An 8086-nucleotide genomic window follows, 5' to 3' on the forward strand; every position below is an offset into this window, starting at 1 on the left:
AGAATGAAACAAATTCTGAGATTTGTTGATACAGAGAACCACATAAAACAGACTAATTTAAGAAGTCATTTAACTGTATTTCAGTTATATTGTTGAAGCGCCTACAAACTGCAAGTATGGACTAGGATATAGTTCCACTGAATTAGAGCAACTGTTTTCCTTTTGTCACGTGAGATGAAGAGACTGAATGTAGGTTTTAGTTGGTTAGTAATATTAGAAATTAATTATTGTTAATTGTATTATTGGTTAATTTTTATAAGCGCACGTATTTTGTTACTAGGATCCAAAACTTGAGAGCTTCACAAATGGTATCAAATCTTATTACTAATTAGCAGATTTTCATATGAAAAAGGTTAGTGACAGGACTTCCTTTATTATTTGGTAAGTGGTGAGCATTTAGTGAAAATCAACATACAAACCCTAGTGTTTGAAGTGTGTATTCTACATTGTGATCCAAAGGGTAGTGCTCCAAGCCCCCAGGAGATTTTAATATGTTCAGTTGTTTAAGAACATACAGCGGAGATGAGCAAGCGTGTTAGAAAAATGGATATTTGGAAGCATGTATTTTCTTTCTGTTCCTAGAATTGCTGTAGTACTAGAGACAAAGGAATTTTAAAAGACCCATTCACCAACCAATGAATTATATGAATGTGTAAAACATTCATTACAAATTCACTGTACTTAGCAGCAGTTCAACCCAGCTGTACTTTGACATTGCAGCGTCAGCCACAAAATCAGACAGCACAAGCTTGCGTCACTGCGGGCAAAATCCATTTCAGTCAATATGAAATAAGTGCTCTATGTGTATAGTGCAATCACTGTTTGGTGCCCCACTTAATGCACTACAAATTGCAACCTGTAGTTTTCACAGTGAGCTGCACAAACATTATTAACAAATTTATGATTTATAATGCAGTTCTGTCTTTTTGAGGCACCATACTGACATGGGCAATCAGACATAATCCAAAACCAGCACTCTAAACTGCCCTTGCATTTAATTACTGAACTCTGGGCAAAGTTTACCTATAATTCCTCATTTAAATTGGTCTGTCTTTCCAGTGGCTCAAAACTACTTTTTGAACCATCGCTTGATAGATCTCTTCTGAAATAACTGGATTTCCTGGTGACTTAGTGGGCTTTCTGTTGGGTTCAAAATGATTAATTATAATAGAATAGAGTACTTCTAAACCACCTGCAATATTTTTAGATTGTAAAAAAGTTAACATGAAATATTAGGTTGAGATGAGTGGCAATTTTCCTTGAAGAGGAAAATACATCTTATTTAGGAAGTGGCTTTCTTTATGACCTTCACACTCAGAAGTGAACACAGATGTTTTGATGTATCTGCAGTACAGTCCTGGCTGTAACTGTGACCAAGAAAGTGCAAATTTCTTAATCTTTTTCAGCAAATAAAGAAAAAAAAAATCAGGCAAATTAGTAAAGCACACTTAAACACAGCCAGGAAATCATGGATCTTTTTTCAGTAATTGTGAAGAAGGTTGTTCATCCTGAGAGGATGTTGGTAAATTCTAAATGTTCGAATTAAAAAAAAAGACAGTACCTGCCTTTTCCCAAGAGGAAAACTTAAGTATGATAGTTGAGAAAAGAATTCAAGTTGCAATGTAGAACTAACGTTCTACATACATCAGCAGTTGCATTGGATTAAGTCTTTTGTCTGGATTTTGTATGGCACAAATTGTAAATCAAAGTGCACCTTACAGGTTTCTCAGTGAGAAGTTGTTTGTTTTTTAAAATGGATAACATGATTGTTTAGCTGTGACCATAGTATAAATTTACTGAATCATTTTTGAAAACACACGCTTTAAGACTGTAACTTGGTGGAGCTTTTATGCTTACTAGAGCATATGGAACCAAAATGACTCCTCAGTGGAGTTCCTAAGTTAGTGGTCTGGACTCACTCCACAGTGCTTTCAGTATAAATCTTGAAGCCATTCTTTCTGTGCTCTCTGTGCGTGCATATAATTGTTCGTAGAGCTTGTTGCATGTAAATATAAGCAGGACTGAGGTGAACACTCAGGTATGAATGCAGCGATTAGCATTTGCTTAACTTAGTAGTACTACCAATTCTAGTGGTCCTACTGTGTTTTAAAGTTAAGCATGAATTTAAATATTTATTAGTGAACATGAATCAAAGCATATGTTTCCATTTAGAATGGAACCCTCCCCAGGAAAGGCAAACTGAAGGTATCTTATTGGGGAAACAAAAAATCTTTCTTAAAAGCCATGGTAAAAATGTTAATGAGTAGCCTTCTAAAGGAGAAAAGCCAATACAATAGGTAATATTCTTTCCTATTCCACTTGTGGAACTCACAGGCTAAAATAAAATGATCAGAGCTGGGTGACTGAATTCAATCATGGTGTAAGCCCATCAAATTCATTGAGTTTTCTAGTCAGTGATGGGTTTGGCTTTGGGATAATAGTTATTTGTAAGAGTAACCAGGATTTGCAAAACTTTTCTTTTAGTTGAAGCATTATTTCTAGAGGTGTTCTGTGTTATTAATACACAGTCTTATGCTGCTTTGTATGGTTGGTTTACTAAAGTAATCCAAGTCCTAGCTACTGTCATGCTAGGACTTGAAATAAGTGGGCACATCAACCATGTATGTAACTATGCTTATTTACCCGTTATGTAAATGTCCTACTGCATATTTCTAAATTATCTGTTAGTCAAGAGCAGATTGAAATGCATAAAGCATTTTGAAAGATTACTAATTTGATTTTGTATTTTGGAATGGAGCTTTCATTTGGGGACCATGTTATTATTTGTAACGGGCTTTTATTTCAAGACTTCTAGTGTAAAAAAAAAAAAAAGATATTCATCTGTTGAGATTCATCTGACTGATGAGTTGCAAGCTACATCTAGTAATGATGGGACCCAACTTTCAGACAGAAGGTCAGTGATAGATTGGACATTAGGAAAAATTTCTTCACTGAAAGGGTTGTCAAGCATTGGAACAGGCTGCCCAGGGAAGTGGTTGCGTCACCATCCCTGGAGGTATTTAAAAGACTTGTAGGTGTGGCACTTAGGGACATGGTTTAGTGGTGGACTTGGCAGTGTTAGGTTTATGGTTGGACTCGATGATCTTCAAGGCCCTTTCCAATGTTACTTTAGCTGAAGAGTAAAGAAAAGATCAGATAATTTGCAAAGAAATTAGGTACTGACTTTGCTGTCTGGTTAACGCTTACTAGTCAGAATTTTGCAGTTTGGATATTGCTTTTCAATCAAATTGCTAGGGAACTTGTTTTACCTAGTAATACTTTTTTTGTGTTGAACAGTTACTCATTAAGTTATCTTAATACAATGAACTGCTAATAGGATATTCTGTAAACCTTTACTGAATAACAGTTCTGAGCCTGTGGAGCAGCAATATGGCCTCTTCTGTGTTACAGAAACGTAGTCTGACCTTCTGATTCAACTGTAAATTCGCTTGTGACCAGACAACACAGCAATACTTCCAGCAGTAGTCATATTAGATTTGCTTGAAGTAATGCTAACCATCATGTAATCCTCCATAGTGCTAGTCTTCACTCAGGAACAACACCAGTGGGACAGTATGAGTATCGTGACTATCTCCTTATAGTCCCCCAGCAACAGCCATTGTTTTTTGCAGCTGACAGCTTTTTCTGTGAGATGTTTGCATTAAGGTGGTAATCATTAGGCCAAAAGTTTGCTTTGATTGCTGGTATGGCTTCTGTGGAAGAAGCAGAATGAGTGAAAGCTTCGATATTTGGATCTTTCTTAATTCCTGTGATAACCTGAACTGTGTTCTCACTCTGGTCCATAATTTGAATATCTTCTGGATTTCAAAAGAAACAATTTTGAGGCATAAATCCTATCTTGGAATTAATGTATGAGCAAAAATAAATCCTGAAACTTAAAGACAGAAAAATGTTTGTATGTGAACTCAGCAAGTGAAAGCAGGCTCCAGAAATCCTCTGTGGAGGCATTCCTCTGCCAAGCTCCCTCCTCCAGATGAATGAATAAAGGCAGCTGCAGTACTAAACCCTAAACATTTACATCGTAAACATCTGCATAGTTGGAAAGGTCTTTGCTTTGGCACTCAATGCTGTAATCTACAGATATCAATATTGCTGCCTCTCAGAAACTCAGTAAATGCATCATCAGTCTAAAGCCATGGCTAACCACTTGCACAACACTTACTGGGAGCCAGGGTTTCATCTTAGTCCCTTGCAGAAGACCTCTTTGGTGACAGGGATTCACAGCTACTCAGAAATGATGGAACATAAAACTTCATGCTCAAGCAGACCTTGAGGACCCAGGAAGAAGCCTGTTTCATTAGCCCAGTCCTAGTAGTGCAGAGAAAGCATAAGCATGCTTCTGCAGAGTTCTAGAGGCAGCTGTAGGAATTTGTTGAAGCAGCTGAACAAATTCAGATCCTAGGCTTTTCTGTTGGTTTCTTGGCTTCCTTTCCGAAGCAGTAAAAGCTCCGAGAAGACCATTCTTATCCCCAAAATTCAGATGCCCCCAAACAGTGGCATAGAGAGGCCTCTGCAAGGAGAGGAAGGTGGGAATTTGTGTATCTAGCACACAGGAAAGAAAGTTAAGACAACATTTGGCAAGAGTTACTATTTATTTATTTTAGACACCAACCTTCCAAATAATTGCAACAATCTCAGATGTTACCATGGGGTATTAACTTGAAAATTATGACTTTTTACTATCAGTATCTGTAAGCTTCATTCCATCTGTTCTTTCTGGCCCACGTTTATGCTACTGGTATCTGTCTGGTTGCTCCCACTGCACAAGAGTGACACTTGGCCTGATACGTGCTTAAATAGAGTCTTTTTTATTTGTTTGTGTCTACACATGGAAAAAAAATAAAATTCTATTTTACTTGTACTCACATTTTGCAAAATACCTATTTAATTATCATTTTTGATAGAACATTTCTATGCAAGATAAATGCATGGTAATTGTAAATTGCAGAATTGCAATTGTAGTGTATTAAGAAAATAATTATATTATTTGAAAGATAGCCATATATTTTTCTTTTGATTTAGAATACTAGTTGAGTTTCAACAATGTAATATTTTCTAGAAACCTGAAAATAAATGAGGATTTATTACAGCTTAATTTACACAGCAGAGAACACGGTAATGGTCAGGAATTTGGCATAGGGCACGTTGTTTGCTTTCACCACTGTGTGATTCATCAGAACTCTTGCTAGGCTAGCAGTCACAAAGCAGTGCGGCGTGCTGCCAAAGGCGTCAGCAATCTTGGCCACCTTTACACTATAAATTTTAGTGACACAACTGTGGTGGCTGTGGCAGGTCTAATAGAGAGACCACCTGGTGAGCATCATCTGAGTTTGTACAACCATAAAGCTTCACTACACAAATTTAATAGTTAGATCTTGGAAGCATCAGAGATGTATCAGTACAGCATCACATCTGAGCTAAAAAGCCCAACTTCTCTGCAAGGCTAAACTGATTCAGATACAGACCAGCATCAGCTCTGATGTTTGTCTAAACAGAGGCTCTTTCAGTTGTTTGTTTCTGCAAAGGCTTTTGAATAACAAAATGAAAAATCTACTCTACTTGTCTTCAGTATTTAATGAGGAATACACCTGCACTGCTGCCATCTTAAGCTGATTTAGTTGGCTCTAGATTGGAGATGCGTGTACCTTTTCTATTGCATTCTGTAAATGTGTCTAAATGAAACACAGACATTGCAATCCAGCTAGCTATGCAAGCCATCAGGAGTTTAGACAGTCACACTGGAGTGTTTGGTACATGGCATTTAAGAACAGGGAGTCATAATGCCACCCGGTCTCTGGGATACATCTTCGCTAAGGACTTTACTGGTGTAACTGTAGCTGGACGTGTCCTCCTGGTGTAGCTATGCTAGGTATACTAATGTCTTCCTATCAAAAATAGCATCTACTGTAAAGCACTTGAGATCTACGTACGGGAAGTGCTACATGGGAACTGCATAATGTTATTCCTCATTAGAAGGAAAACCATTACCATTGTTATTATTCCCTGTAGAAGGGAAACCAGACTGTTTCCACTAAAGTCTGTGTTCTCTGGAGTCCCAGAAGAGGATTAAGTTCTGTGATTAGGCTAATTTAATAGGAGAGGTTTAATTATTTGATACCACACAAAAAATAGAATTACGGACTTTTGCATCCTTTCTAAATGTGACATTTCCAAGCAGGTCTGTAATGGCAGTCTCAAAGGACCGGTGCAGTCCCCAGCACAGCCAAAGGACAACCTGTTGCTAAGCAACCAACATAAGTGCGCTGCTCAACATTTATTTCATTTGGAAAGGGACATATTCTTTAAGTACTTCACCTTAGCTACTGAGCATAAAGAGTTTTCCACTTGTTTTTCCAGAGCTATGCACATGTGTAAAATAGCCAATTTGCACGAACAAATGTGCAATTTAAAGAGCAGGTGCCAGAGAAGAACAGGCAAAACTGAAGGTTTGAAAAACTGGCACAAGTATTTTAGCCCTTTCTAACATCAGCATCCTGAATTTGCTTCTCTGCTTCTGTGTTCATCCTACTTGAAAACGGGCTGCCTTGACAGCATGTATGTGGCAGAGCTGTCTGCAGAGTTTACCGATGTTTGTTGATGCACCCTCTTTTGAAGAATGCTCTGTCATGGCTTTCCCACTAATACGAGGAAATACTTTCTCCCTGATAAACAAAGGCCAGAACTGGACCCTGACTTCCCAGCCTGAAGACTCCAAATCTCAGGTTCTGTAATTGTTTCACAAAAGCAGCTAAATAACTTTGGAAAAGAGCATTTAATGCTCTACATCTAACACCACTTTCACTTTAGTGCTTGTCCCTATAGTGAAATAAAACCCTATAGTTCTGCTAGACTTGGGTCCGCGTATCTGAAATCAGCCCTGGCCTGAATAGTCTCTAGCTAAATTGTCCTGAAGGAGTTGTTCATCTTGTTTCCCAGTCTAAAACCACACAAATAGAAATTAGATAATGCACAAAAATAATATGGGAAGTTGGTCAAAATCAAGAATGCAGTTTGGTTTCTAATGGTCATAATAAATGCATGTTTTATTGCATGTCATCTTAAAGATGCATGTGCCATGCATAAGTGTACTGAGGTAGGTGGGGCATGCCATCTTAATATATGTCCCATCTTAATGTATGGAGGAGGCTACTTTTGGCTGGGAAGAAGTCTGTATGCATTTTAGTTCTCCTCCCTAGCAGATGTAGCAAGTACATTCATTGACTGATCTCTTTTATTTTTTTCTGACCAGCTTTGTGGTCTCATCCAAATGCTCTAGGATGTAAATTATCTGTGGGTAGCCCAAGAATGGCTACAGTTCAGGTCTTATATGGTCCCACAAATGGTAAAATGTAACTTTCTGTTGCCCCAGACATTGCGTATGTGAAAGTTTCTGTCTGGTCACAACCTCCTGCCTAACAGCACAGTGAACTTAAGCTCAGCTCTGTCTGTGTAGGGCCATCTGACACAGCTGCAGGTTTTCCTGGCTATTGTCGGCAATTCCTGCACCTCTGTATCACACTCCAGAAATTCACAACCAGGTGAAGACAGATAGCAAGGGCCATGCTAAAAACCATCGTGTTGCACTAGGACACAAAATCAGCATAGAGACTGAGAGGCATAAGTCACTCACTGTTATCAGGCAGATTGTCCAAAACATCAGTGAAGGTGTCCTGTTTTTCAAATCCACGCATTCGAAGTAGGTGGGCTGTCTGGGTAACTGAAGATGCTTTTGTTTGTAGCCACTGACTATCTTTCTGCTGATGATCCAATGGATCATATTGGATATAGGCAGATGTCTTACTGTCCCTTTGATCAAGTGAAATGGATACAAATTTTGCCTTTGACTGGTATGGTTTCCAAGTGATGTATTTTGTTAAATGAAATGCAGTGTGGGAGTACTGCACTGTTTGCAAGCTAAGCTGTGTCTTGGGAGCAGCAACTAACAACTACATCTTTTTTTAAAGCTGAGAAAAGTAAAGTGTAGTGTTGAAGAAATGCTGCTGATCTCTGCATGGTAGCCTGCAGCTATGGTGACTTAAGAGAAGAAACTAGGTGTCAGACTATT

Source organism: Gymnogyps californianus, chromosome 7, assembly GCF_018139145.2.
Source record: "Gymnogyps californianus isolate 813 chromosome 7, ASM1813914v2, whole genome shotgun sequence".
Classification (NCBI taxonomy): Eukaryota; Metazoa; Chordata; class Aves; order Accipitriformes; family Cathartidae; genus Gymnogyps; species Gymnogyps californianus.